The 14,640-nt window shown below is 49.4% G+C and overlaps 1 pseudogene; it reads right to left on the bottom strand.

Moving 5' to 3' along the window:
- Window positions 1–7,444: 7,444 nt before the first annotated feature.
- On the bottom strand, window positions 7,445–8,416 carry LOC116243445 (olfactory receptor 14J1-like; annotated as a pseudogene).
- Window positions 8,417–14,640: the final 6,224 nt, after the last annotated feature.

Here is a 14,640-nt window from a genome sequence, read left to right as displayed (position 1 = left end):
TCCCCACAGACTTCCAGGTCCCTGTCACCAACCAGCTCCCATTTGGCTGCATGTCCCCATATCCCCATATCTTCATGATTTCCCCATATTGTCATGATATTCTTATGTTCCCATGATGCCCCCATATCTCCATGATGCTCCCATATCTTCGTGTCCCCATATCCCTATGTCTCCTTGCTTTCCAAATATCTCCCTAATTTCCTCACTGCCCACATCCCAGTTGCCCTCTCACCTCCCCCAAATGCTGTGTCCCCAGTTCCCCAAACTATCAGCCCAACAACTTGCATCACAGGACTCAAGAGAAGTCAGGGATGAATCCTTGGACAAAGCCTTGATATGGGGACGGTGGTCCTGGGGACAGAAAGGCTGGGGTGTGCTAGGTGCTGGTATCTGGGAGCTTTGGGCTCAATGCCATGGGGATCCCAGCACTCAATGTTCTTCCTCTGATCCCTGGTTGCCTCCTGTGCCCCGGGGCTGGGGCAGGGGATGGCTGCATGCCAGGTCAGTCTGTGCCAATGGAGCCTGCCAAACCCAGGGGCACTTGGGGGTTGTGGGAGGGACAGTGGGAGGATAAATGCAGCCCTTGCCTCCTGCAGCCTCACCCAGCTCCCAGAGCACAGAGGAAGATGAAGGCAGCTGCGCTCAGCCTCGTGATGCTCCTCGCTGCCCTGTGCTGCACAGTGGAAGCTCAGGTGAAGCATCCATCGGGGATGAGGGCTGGGGCTGGAGGGGATTGGCCATGGGGGTCCCTGATGCCAAGGTCTCTCTCACTCCCTCTCCTACTCCTCTCCCCACAGCCACTTGTGCAAGCACCGGAAGTTGTTGTGGTGAGTGCCCGGGCAGCCACACAGATTGTGTCCAAGGGTTGCCCTGCAGGGAGCTCCGCAGGGACAGGTGGAGTCTGCCCCTGCCTGGCAGAGGCCACCCCTCAACTTGGAACATCCAAATTCCTTCCATTTGCACTCTAGTCCCCTTTTCATTGGGTCCCCAAATGCCTTCTCTTTGGAGCTCCAAATGCCCTCACTTTGGGTCCCCATATCCCATCCTTTTGGCACCAACAAATCTCCTTCCTTTGGCATCCCAATTCTCATCTGTTTAGGTCCCCAGTCCCCTCTCTTTCATTTTCCCCCATTCACCTCTCTTTGAGATCCTCATTCCCCTTCATTTGGTACTCCCAAGTCTCATCTCTTTGTCATCCCTATTCCCCTTGCTTTGGGCCCCCCAAGCTCCTGTCCTGTCCCTATGTCCTACCCCAACCCTGGGTTTCTCCATGGGCAGAAGTGCAGACAGAACTTGGCAGCCATGGGGTTGGGGGCAGCCCTAGGGCCAAATAGGGGGCTTGGGTGGGGACACCCAATCTCACAGTTCCCTCATGGCTGCCCCTTGGCACTTCTTCCCCAGGAACCACCACCTGTCGTCGTTGACATTCCTGGACCTGTAAGTTGAGGGGTGACCCTGGGATAAGAACGGGGGTGCGATGTGTTGCTGTCCTCTCTGTTTTCCTGGGACTTGGAGACACCCCTGGGCCCCAAGGCCTCTGTTTGGCTCCCTCCTGCGGTGGGCGATCAATGGGCAGGGGAAGGAGGCAATGGACTGCAGTTGGGGCTGAGCAGACTACAGGACCTTGCTTTGGACACGGTGTTCTAGAACCCACAATGGGTCCCTGCGCCTTCAGGGCCTCTCAGTGTGTCCCTTTTCCCTTGGTGTTCCCAGTGTGGTCCAGCGTTTCCCATTGTCCCTCAGTGTGTCCCTACACCTCCTTTCTCCCCAGGTCGTGCTCAGCAGAGCAGAGGAGAATCCCCCACGTGAGAAACGCGCGGTCCTGGATCTGCATGTCTAGGTGAGCAGCACGGGGACACCTGCAACCCCACAGGGCACTTGGGGACCTTGGGTGTCCCGTAGCCCTAAGGACCAGGGATCAGGGGCTGGGGATGGATGGTATGGAGGGGACTGTCTCTGGCCTGCTCCAGGGGGACCTGGGCACTGACACCTCCATACCTTCCCTTGCACTCTATGGGGCAGTGCAGAGGAGGGGATTTGGAAGGGGCAAGCTCAGGCTGCCCTATGGATAGGCAAGGGTCACCGTGCAGGTGGGACAGGAGTTGTGGCTGCTGTCCCAAGGGGACCCACATCCTGCCCTGGGCCTGTTGGCTGCTGCCAGTCCTTCTTCTCCTGCCCTAAGTCCGTGGGGACAAACCCTGCAGGGACAAGGATTCTCCTCACCTCTGATGGCCTTTGACATTCTCTGATGACCAGCGCCGACCTCTGATGACCAAGGTTGCCCTCTGATGACCAATGAAGACCCTGATGATTAATGACACCCTCTGATGATCAATAAATCCCTCAGCAAAGCTGCACTCTGTGTGTCTGTGTCCTTGTTCTCATGCTCAGCAGGACCACTCGGATCTGTCCCTGCCTGGCAGTGGCCACCCTGAAGTGCTGGGAGGGGTCCCCAGCTCCATGCCATGCACACCATGTCCTACACCCCTGTGGGCTTCCACACTCTCTCATCATCTGCTCCAAAGTCCTGAAGGATGGAGCTCCTCATGCTGCCATGCAGCCTCAATACCCTTCCTCTGTTCTCTCCCAGATCCTCCTTCCAGTTTCTCCAAACCCTTCACCCTTTGCTCTACCTCTGCATGGCCACAGTGCGATCACATCACTCTCCTTTAGCCCCCTCTTTTATTGCAGCTACCTGTCCCTCCTTTGGGTCTGCTTCATTCATCTTCCCTCAGTCCCCCTATCCCCTACCCTGCCACCTAAAACAAGGTCTGCATATCCCCACCCATGGACTCCTCAAATATCCTGATGATCAGTGATGCCCTCTGACGACCAGTGACACCCGCTCTTGATTAATGAGGCCTTCTGATGGTTAATGAACACCTCTGACAATCAATGGAACACTCTGACAACCAACAAAGCCTTCAGATGACCACAGTCATCTTCTGATGGCAAAATAAGCCCTCTGACAATCAGCAGATTGCTGCTTCACGCGCAGGGAAGGGAACAGTGGGAAAGAAAGATTCTGACATCATACTGGGAGATAGCATGGTTTGCTCATCATAGCGTAATGGTTTGCTTCTGATTTAATCAGAGAATCTGGAGAGGAGAGTGGGGCTGCATCTGACTTCCCTGAAAGACACGACTGTAGCTGAAGAGATGAGGCAGGTGATAATCTGCAGACAAAGCAGTACTGCCTGATGTTGGTCAGGGTGAGCTCCTTCGACCAGTTTGATGACCACGGGTCTGGAGATCATAGAATCCTAGAATCACCAAGGTTGGAAAAGACCTTCGAGATCGTCCAGTCCAACTGTCCACCCATCACCAACAGTTCTCACTCAACCATGTCCCTCAACACCACGTTTTCACATTCCTTACCCACCTCCAGGGTCGGTGACTCCACCACCTCCCTGGGCTGCCCATTCCAGTGCCTGACCACTATTTCAGAGAAGTAGTATTTCCTGAAGTCCAGCCTGAATTTCACCTGCCTCAGCTTGAAGCCATTCCCTCTACTCCTATCACCAGTTACACGAGAGAAGAGGCTGACCCCCAGCTCACTATAACCTCCCTTCAGGTAGTTACAGTGAGCAATAAGGTCTCCCCTGAGTCTCCTCGTCTCCATGCCAACAATCCCAGCTCCCTCAGCTGCTCCTCATAAGACTTGTGCTCCAGACCCCTTACCAGCCTTGTTACCTTCTGTGGACATGCTCCAGAGCCTCAATGTCCTCCTTGTAGTGAGAAGCCTAAAAGTGAATGCAGCACTGAAGTTACAGCCTCACCAATGCTGAGTACAGAGTAACCGTGACTTCCCTACTCCTGCTAGCAATGCTTTTTCTGATGCAAGCCAAGATGCCATTGACCTTCTTGGCCATCTGGTCACACTGCTGGCTCGTTCCTATGAGCATCAATGAATACCCCCAGGTCCTATGAGCATCAATCAATACCCCCAGGTCCATTTCCTCTACAGTCTTCCAGCCCCTCTGCCCCACACCTGAAGCATTGCCTGGCGTTGCTGTGGCCAAAGCCCAGGATCCAGCATTTGGTCTTGTTGAACCTCATCCCATTGGCTTCAGCCTGTCAGATCCCTCTGTAGGGCCATGCAACCACCAGGCAGATCGACGCTTCCTGCCAACTTGGTGTCATCTGCAAGCCATGGATGTTCAAGGAACGTTTGGATTTTGTGTTGAGGGAAATGGTCTAGTGAGAACTATTGGTGATGGGTGGATTCTTGGACTGGATGATCTTGCAGGTCTTTTCCAACCTCAGTGATTCTGTGATTCTGTGATGATGACAAATGCCTTGTGGGGGGGGTTACAGCGATGGGAACAAAATAACTGCTGGAAATACCCGAATAATTTATCAGGACAGTATCTCTGATAAAGCAGAGATCTCTATCCTGCCCCATAGATCTTCTGCAACCATGAGAGCACACGGAAAACAGCGTTACATCTTTTATGCCTTATATTACTTGACGCTTACCTCTTTCTCCCCTGGTTGCAAATTGGCTGAGTACTTCGGCTTCACAATCTTCCCAATGATCAACTAAGCATACGGATACTGGCTAAACATCAATTGTTGCCAACTAAGCATATATTGCTAATTAATTAACGTCTCACATTTGCTCATTCAACACTCGGTCATTGTTTCTGGACATCTGCTCGTCCTTGCATAGAGATAAGCTTGGAAAGAGGATAAGGGGGAGTATCTCGATGCCTGCTGTTGCATCTCAACCTACCCACAGAGCAAGGCAATCCAGCCTTGCATGGAGGCCCTGGCTTTTTTGATGTTTGTTAAGTCTGTTTTTCTTTTGCTGAGGGTCTCTTATCCAAACAGAACAGCCCTACTATATGCTTTCTAGTCCATAATACTGTACCTACTCTATTTGGAACATTTAAAAACTATGGCAGTTTTGCAAGCAAGAATTAATCACACAATTCAGCAACTATATTTCTAAATACATAGATGGTATTTCTACTTTTTCACATCAGCTATTTCTAAGGACAAGTTACAAAATACAAATACACTGTGCTCTACTTCTTCAGATCGATTTCCCCTTTTAAATATCTAATGCAGAAACAACATTCCATTCCTACGTAACTGGCAACAGAGGGCTAAACCTACTTGGGCTGCTGAAGTGTGCAAAGACATTGCTTGGGCAAAGACATATTGCCCAAATAAAGGATGTGGTCGTGAAGGTGCACCATGTAGATGCTCATGTGCCCAAGAGTTGGGCTACTTGAAGAACAACAAAAAAAAACATCAGGTAGATCGAGCTGCCAAAATTGAGATGGCTCAAAAAGACCTGGACTGGCAGAAAACAAGGGTGAATTATTTCTAGCTCGGAAAGCCCGTGAGACCTCGGGCCACCAAGGAAGAGATACAACATATGAGAGGGCTGGAGTCCGAGGGGTGGACTTAACTATGGATGCTATTGCACAGGTTATTCATGACTGTGAAACATGTGCCACAATTAAACAAGCCAAGAGGATAAAAACTCTCTGGGAGGAAGAGCAATGGCAAAAGTATAAATATGGGGAGCTGTGGCAAGGTTGATTCGCAATGGTAAGTGATATGTGCTTACCATGGTGGAGGCGACCACTGGGTGGCTTGAAACATATGCAGTACCCCATGCTACCACCCGAAACACCATATTGGTCTTGAGAAACAAGTCCTGTGGCGACATGGCACCCCAGAAAGAGCTGAGTCAGATAATGGGACTCATTTCAAAAATTCTCTTGTAAACACTTGGGCCAAAGATCATGGCATTGAGTGGATTTACCATATTCCCTACCATGCACCAGCCTCTGGTAAAATTGAACGCTACAATGGGTTGTTAAAAACTATGCTGAAAGCAATGGGTGGCGGAACATTTAAGCACTGGGAGAAGCATTTGGCAGAAGCCCCCTGGTTAGTCAATACCAGAGGATCTATCAATCGTGATGGTCCTACCCTATCCAGCTCCCTACACACCGTAGAGGGAGATAAGGTCCCTGTTGTACCCGTAAAGAGCATGTTGGGAAAAGCAGTTTGGGTTCTTCCAGCTTCTGGAAAGGGCAAACCTCTCCGCGGTACTGGGTCCACTTGGTGGGTAATGCAGGAAAATGGGGATGTTCAATGTGTACCAGAAGGGAATTTGATGTTGGGGAATGCAGTCAGTAATTCCATGTGTATATAAGTATATAGACATGTGTGTGTGTAATGCATTTTAATTATTCTTTTTGTATATATGTAGATATATTAAGCATGATGTAGTGATGTAGAGTAAGAGGTGGAATGTCATGGTTTTATGATTAATGTTATCAGTATTCCACATCATAAAATCATGTAAAGCGCAGGTAATTAAAGAGTTAATGCTCCAGTTCCGTGGACTGACAACTTTCTGGATATTTCGTTCTCAGAAGAGAAGAAGAACTGCATTTCCCAGGGGACTGTGCATTCAGAGAGGAAGATAAGTCATGGGAGGAAGACGTTATAAGAAATCAAAGTAAGCCTTGTGTTACTTAACAACTCTATGAGTGGAAAAGAAAGGAAACAGAAAGACAGAGTTGGGGGTGGGGAGGAGAGAGGGACAGAGAAAGAGATCACAGGTCCTGGTTCCAGCTTTGATCCAGCAGAGAGAAGTGGGGGGTCCTTGACTTGTAAGCGTGCTTTCTCATAGTTTTGAAGCATGAAAGTCTCCAAACAGGACCTCAAGGATCTCTCTGGCATCCTTCAGTGGCTCCTAGGTTTACAGGTGTGCCATCCAAGGCTGTGAGTGAGGTGGCAATAAACAAGCCCATCAAAAACAAGTTTGCAGTCAGAACTTCATACAGCACGATGGGAACGTTTTGGACAGAGCAAGGCTGTCTCATTTTTCATAGGATTCCCTCCTCCCCAAGTGTCCAGCCTTCAGTCTGTTAACGTGGCCGTGTTCTTCCAAGCCTTTGAGACAACTCCAGGCACACAGCAGGCAAAGTGTCCTTTTTTTGTTGGTCTGCTACGTAATGCAGGACCTGAGGGCTGACACAAGTGCAAGGAAAAAGGAGAACAGCATGCAAAGGTGGTGCAAGGAGAGCAGCACTGAAAAGAGCACGTCCTGCTGCGGCCCACGGCCGTGGCTCCAGGGAAGCAGCAGCACAACTCCAAGGCAGCAGAGAGTCCCCACCAGGCAGTGGCAGGTGTAACTCAGGGACACTGCTGCTCTGTGTGCATTTGTTGATTAGATCCTGAGCCTCTTCTGATGATCCAGACTCGATGGAAGGCAAAGCAAATGATCTTGTGCTGATTTCTTTATCTATTCAAAGAGCCCGGTTCCTTCAGTGCAATATGTTAATCACATAGAAATAAAAAGTAAAAGATCAAGACTGAAAATGGACACTATTTAATTGGAATTAAAATTAACATAGGTATGATGAACAAACATGAAGAAAAAGTGGAAACATCAATTAAGTCAATCTGGCTTTTCCTAAGTTTTTGTAGTCTTGAGAGAGTGATGAAAATAGTTTTGATGGAGAAACAAAGTATATTGGAGTATTTTCCTGAGGGCATCCTTGAGCTCCAGGTTCCTCAAGCTGTAAATGAGGGGGTTCACTGCTGGAGGCAACACCGAGCATAGAAATGACAGCACCAGGTCCAGGGATGGGGAGGAGATGGAGGGGAGCTTCAGGTAGGCAACCATGCCTGTGCTGACAAAGAGGGAGACCACGGCCAGGTGAGGGAGGCACGTGGAGAAAGCTTTGTGCCGTCCCTGCTCAGAGGGCATCTTCCGCACAGCCCTGTAGATCTGCACATAGGAGAAAAGAATGAAAGCAAAGCACCCAAATGCTAAAGCAGCACTGACCACAAGAAGCCAAATTTCTTTGAGATAGGACTGTGAGCAGGAGAGCTTGAGGATCTGGGGGATTTCACAAAAGAACTGATTGATGGCATTGCCTTGGCAGAGAGGCAGGGAAAATGTATTGGCAGTGTGCAGCAGGGAATAGAGAACCCCAGTGCCCCAGGCAGCTGCTGCCATGGTGGCACAAGCTCTGCTGTCCATCAAGGTCCCGTAGTGCAGGGGCTTGCAGATGGCAACGTAGCGGTCATAGGAGATGATGGTGAGGACAGAATATTCTGCTGACTTGAGAAAGACAAACAGGAAGGTCTGGGCAACACATCCTGCGTAGGAGATGTGCCTGGTGTCGCAGAGGGCATTGGCCATGGCTTTGGGCAGAGTGGTGGAGATGCAGCCCAGGTCGAGGAGGGCGAGGTTGAGGAGGAAGAAGTACATGGGGGTGTGCAGGCGGTGGTGGCAGGCTACGGCTGTGCTGATGAGGCCGTTGCCCAGGAGGGCAGCCAGGTAGATGCCCAGCAAGAGCCAGAAGTGCAGGAGCTGCAGCTGCCGCGTGTCTGCCAACGCCAGCAGGAGGAACTAGCTGATGGAGCTGCTGTTGGGCATCTGGTACTTCTGGGCACCAGGACCTATTCAAGGAGGAAAAAAGTCAAGGACAAGTCTTTCTATGTGGGCTGTGTTCATTCAGCTCCCTGATGTGATCTACATTTCATGAGTTTGTCTTTGCCATGAGGGACTCTGTACTTTTTATCTCAATGAAGCAGACTTGTCCCTGTACATAGGAACGTGGTGATCGTGTGTGGGAAGATTTTTGTTTCAGTATGTATCCGATAAAATCAGTACTAATGCAAAAGTGCTGGTCTGCATCTGAACCTTAGTGCCAAAAATATGTAGGTCAAAAATAGAAGTTCTAGGGATCGCTTTTTCCTACAAATTCTCATCCTGCTCACCATGCCCAAGGAGTGTTTGCTGAAGTCTGAACAGCTGTAAGACCTAAGAGGCAAAGGGATTCACTGCTGCTTAGTGCAGGGTAAGGGGAGCTGACTGGGTTTCTTTCCAATTGCTCTGAGCTTGACTACTTAGCAGATGCAAGACGATTGCATTCCCATAAAGTTCTGAAGTCAGACCCAGCTCAGAAAACAGGAGTCCTCTGCCCATCACTGTGTATTCACCCTTTCTCAATGTACTTCAGCAGTGCCTCATCACCACACATTTGCAAATGACCCCTAACACTGATTTCACCAACCCCACAGCATTTGCATATTGCATCTCTGCTTCTTCCCTGCACTTTGATCGCCTGACTAGGGGAAATATTTGCATCCTGAAGGTCAGCTCACGGCTCTGAAGGACACCTCAGGGAGATGTGTCCAACTGATGGCATCTCATTAAGGGAAAGCCAGCTCCTTCCCAGCCTCACAGACTGCATTGCCCACAGCCCCAGGCAGTGGCTCTCAGCCCCTGTGCACTGCAGAGGGTGATGGACACGTGCCTGGGGAGATGCTGCTCTGCTCTGCTGGAGCTCTGCCTGCACAGGAGCTGGTTCACGCATCGGACCCCATGTCATGTGGGCAGAGGCTTTTCTAGGTGGGAGCTTGCTCAGAGGAAGGTACCTGCATTATAGGGGTAATTCCTGATCATATCTCTACAGTCTGCAGATTTTCATCCTGGGGGCTGTTTTCCTGCCATTTCCCAGACTGAGCATAGAGACACCAGCCCAAACTCGCTGCATTCCTATTTGCTGTCCAGAACCCACCCTGTTTGTTTATTTTTTCAAGTGAAAAAGGGAACTTAAGAGAGCTCCCATGGCTTTATTGAAAGAATATATACGTTAAAGGAAAGCAGAGAGGTAAAATGCATTCAGGATTCTCTCTTGATGTGCCCTCAGAGCTGTGCTCTGATGCTGCAGCAGGGAAACCCTCTGCTGTAACAGCTCTTATTCCATGATAAAGAAACACAGAGTGTATGCAGCCTGATCTGCACTGGGATGTGCCAGATTTGGTGATCCCTCTTGGAAAAGTGTTTGCATTACCTATAGTGAGAGACTTACCTTGTCAGTGGCTGAAAGCAATGCTCCTGCAGTGAGGTCGCAGCCTGCTCACACCCCACACATCCTGTAATCCCTCTCTCCTTTCTCTTCCATCTTCATGTCACCTGCAGAATGTGCCCCTAGTACTGATGCACAGTACACGGGAGCTGCTCTTAGTCAGAGCTGTGTCTCTGCAGCACTGCCCACTTGTAGGAGCTCCCTGTGTCCCAGGGGCCCAGCCCAGCTCAGCAGCAGAGGATTTCATTTCTATCCTCCCAATACAAAAAAGAGCACACAGGCAAGGACAGGGATGGGTAGACTTGCCCTGGCAGGGCAGTGATCCTGCTGAGGCGGTGCTGGCATCTCATCCCTGGATGGAAACCCTATGGCAGAAATGGGTTTGGGATTTCTCTGGTTCAGTTCAGATGTGCACAAGGAGTTGCCTGCATGTGAGCTCTTGCTCTGAGTCCTTGGTCTTCCAGTGGAGAGCCAGTTGCTCACACACAGACCCTGGGTGATGACCAAGGTGCCTGCGGTGCTCCTGGATGTGTGCTAGTGCTTGGGAAGTGCTTGGGAAATCCCTGAGACAGACACCTCCTTCCTGAGCATCAGATGAGGGCCAGAGATGGAACAGAGGTATTCTTGGCCATCCTAAATGACAGCAGACCACTGCATTTAGGGCACTGGAGTATGTCTTTTTTACTCATCTCCATGGAGCATGCAGAGTTATTCAGCTGACTGTATGGATGAGCTCACAAAAGAAGAGGCAGATCTTCCTGTGTTCTCCATATGCTGCCTATTCTGGAGCTCAAGGCACTACAGAGCTGACACACATCTTTATTCTTCAACTGAAGAAGCTTCAGTTTTCTATGTGCTCTCATGTGAATGGCATCAGAAGCAGCCTAGTGTCATACCAGTTCCCTGGGCTGTCCAGCACACTCACATGCAGCTGCAAATGCAGCACAGGGCCTTCAGGAAAGCCATGCCCAGGAGTGTCCATGCTGCTTGGACAACTTGGCGCCCCACAGTGGGTCCCATGATTATGTGCCACCTTCATAGATACCATGGATGCACTGAATCCAATAATGCCTCCTGAACAGGATGTCTTCTTATGTGGTTTTACACGAATGAGAACACCAATATGTGCTGGGCTAGAAAGCTTTGTACACTTGCAGGTCTGAGTTCTTGCTTGGATCACAGGGACGTGGTTTAATGGCTTCCACAACTGGACTGTAGCACAAGTCTTTATGATAGATGGATGAGGAGACAAGGAAGGGCAACTGCTCTCTGTGGGAGTGCACTGAGCTCTTCCTGGGGATGGCAGAGCAGCCAGGTCAGAGTGAATGGCAATGGCAAACCGAGGAGACCAGCAGTGTCTGCTCCTGGCTTCCTGATCAGGAAGAGCAAGTGGAAGGTGCCCTCTGCAGACAGATGGGAGCCTGATGTTGTCAGGCCCTTGTCCCCTTTGGGGGCCTTTTTCACTCCAGTATCTGCTGCAGGGACGGCACAGCAGGGCATACAAGATCCAGGATATCCTTGGACAGCGCAGCTGACAGTTTCTTCGCCAAACCTCAGAGGAACCAAAGAGGAGAGGTGCTCTGCTGCATCTCATACTCACCGGCAAGGAAGGGCTGGTGGAGAAGTTGAAGGTCAAAGGGAACCTGGTCTGCAGTGGCCATGGGATGGTGGAGCTGAGGAGTCTGAAGGGAGGGCAAAAGTCAACCTCACACCTTTGGGTTTCAGGAGAGCACACCTTGGCTTCTTCAAGTGTCTGTGGTGTACGGTACAGAAAGAAAGCAGATATAGGAATTGGAAACAAGAAGTGGTCAGCTGGGAGCAATGCAGAGTGTTTGTCCTAGTGCACCTGCTGAGATTAATTTAGAAAGTCTAAAGCTCACACAGAATTGAACCTGCCCAGACATATCAAAGACAGAAGGGCTTTCAGAAATTTATACACAGCAAAAGGAAAGCTAGGGTGAATGTGAGCTCACAGTGAAATGGGGCATGCTACCTGGCATGAAGGGCGTGAAGCGTCCTGTGCTGCATGTGACCTTCTAAAACAAGGTCTGAGAACGTGAGAAGATCTCAGTACCACAGTGTGACCCAGATAGTGGGAACACTGAGAGCTGCCATGGACAATTCTCGGCAGGAAAATTCTGGGGTGCGCCAGGCTCTGTTCAAAACACAGATGGATTTTCTTTTATTTTTGAAGCTGTAAGTCTGAAAGATGTTCATGTCAATAAAACTGAAGCAATTGAACTGAATTGAATGGATTGAAGACCAAGACAGAAATCAGTGAAAATGAGTTAACACACCTCTCAAGTTCTGAAATACTCATGAGATCTGTTTTTTTTTTTAAGTTGAAAATTCAAGTCTTTCAGGGGATTTTGTGTCCTTTCTATCTTATTCCAAAAAGAACAACATTTTGCAGAACTGTGTTAGCAGGAAACACAAGCCTTCAGGTACAGGGACACAGACTGTGTTTCATTGTTCATCATGAAGGAATTCTGTCTGTTGGAAAAAAGAGAAATCTTTCATTGCCCATGTGCAGCTGGTTCTCTGAGGAATTGGTGCCAGTGACAATGCCCTGTGACCGATGCCCAGCATCCACCGCTGCTCTACCCTGCTGTGTATTTGATGTCCCTCATCCTCCAGGTGTCTCCAGCTCTCCGAAATCAATGACCATGGTTCAGGGCAAGTTTTCTGCAGGCCATCTGGACACATGCTCTTCCCACTGCTCTACAAATTTTTCCTTCCCTTGCTCTTTGTTCACTCAGATACCTCCCAGTTATCTGGCTGATCTGTGAACTTCAGGGAGATTATTGGAACTTGCTCCATCTCTGCAAAGTCTGATGGACTCTTTGATCAACTCCTTAACTGTCTATCTATGTCTTCCTATCTCTGCCTAACATATTTCTTGTACAGATATTCCCAGTAAAAGACAAACCTCATTAGGTGTGGTTTGGACAAGGCATGCAGTTGATTACATTGTTCTACTGTTCATTCAATTGCATGATGTTTACAGCTGATGGCAAAAAAAAAAAAAAAAAAAAAAATCTTTCATTTCCCCTGTGCAGCTGGTTCACTGAGGAAAGCCAGTGGGAGTTGGTGCAAATGAGGTTTAACACCGAGTGGAGGAATGCAGAGAAGTGTGATGTGAGAAAAACTGATGCAAGTCCTATGGGGCCAATGGGAGTAGAAATGGGGTGGAGTAGCTGGGGAGGACATTTGTCCACACAGTGATGGGGCAAAGCTCATTAGGGGACATCCTGGGTCAATATCAGTTGCAAAGTGTTGCTTTAAATTCTTGTTTAAACCCAACTATAAATAAATAAATAAATAGTCTTCATAAATGCCCATCATTGTCTTCCTCTTTAATCACTTTCGAGATACCTGTCCAGTTTGCTGTACAAGTTCTGAACACCTGAAGAAAATGACAGGAAGGCACAAGGCACAGGAGGGATCTTCAGGTTGTAATGGGCCCCACGGGACTTTTGCTGCTGAGTCCATCCACCTCCAGTGCTGAGAGAAGATTGCAAGAAGTGCTCAAGAAGCCAAAATCAGAAGGAACAGTGAAGTTTCCTGGAGTATTAATGGGCCCCACTGAGGGCCATTCACAAGCCAGCTTCCCCAGGGACTTGTTAGAGCAGATAATTGGAAGCCATGATTGCAGGCAGACCAAGGCACAGGGATGGTGGCTGTGATGCTGAGCAAAGCCTCCTTTGTCTTCTGAAGCAGAAAGGCCAAGGCCTGATGCCCAGAGCCTTGGCAGGGAGATCGTGTCCCTCTCTCCTGCTGGCTCAGGGCCCTTCCTGGGGCAGTGGGATGGAGGTTTGTCTGATGTCAAATGAAAGACCAGGGCACAGCAGCTGCCAGACTCTGCATGGGGTGCAAGGATGCCGTGAGGCCCAAGTCCCATGTGGGCAGTGTGTCTCAGCAGAGGATGAGGCATGTGAGAAGGGCCCAGTCTGAACAAGTAGTCAATCCCAATGAAACTTTGAACTTCAGATCTCTTAGTTCTGGTGCCCTCCTTTGGACTGTCTCCTATAGTCTTATGTCCTTTTTGTTCTGCAGTGCCCAGCAGTGCACCCAGTGCTCCAGGTGAGGCTGCAGCAGTGCAGAGCAGAGCAGAGTGGGACAATCCCTCCCTTCACCCAGCTGGCAATGCCTGACGGGACAGTTGGCCTTCCTGGCTGCCTGGGCACACTGCTGACTCACGTTCCAGTTGATGTTGACCAGGACCCCCAATCCCTTTCATTGGGACTGCTCTCCAGTGTCCCTTATCCTGTCAGTGTGTATGTCCAGGGTTGCCCCCACCCAGGTGCAGAATCAGGCACTTGTTCTTGTTATACTTCATGTGCAATTTAGGTTTGCCCAGTTCTCTTACTTGTCCACATCGCTTTGAAAGTCTTCTCTAACCTCAGTAGAGGAAACAGATGATACTCATCTTGGTATCATCAGCAAATGTACTCAAAACATCTTCTAGTCCTGCATGCAAATAATTGATGCAAACCTTATAGAGAAGTGGCCCTCAAATGGAGCCCTGGGGAACCCTGCTAGTGAACATCCACCAGCCTGATGGAACCCCATTTAATGTAACCCTTTAGAGCCAGGCACATCGGCCAACTGCTCACCCATCACATTGTGTTTCTGTCTAGCCCAGTGCAGGAAAATTGGTCCAGAAGAATTTTCTAAGTAACAGTATCAATAGCTCCGGTGAAATCCTCAAGGATAACCTCAACTGGCTTCCCTTGGTCAACTAGATGTGTGACCTTGTCATAAAAGGACATTAAGTTTAATAAGA

This window comes from Phasianus colchicus, chromosome 29 (assembly GCF_987193195.1).
Source record: "Phasianus colchicus chromosome 29, bPhaCol1.hap1.1, whole genome shotgun sequence".
Lineage (NCBI taxonomy): Eukaryota > Metazoa > Chordata > Aves > Galliformes > Phasianidae > Phasianus > Phasianus colchicus.
This window is presented reverse-complemented; position numbering and strand designations above follow the sequence as displayed.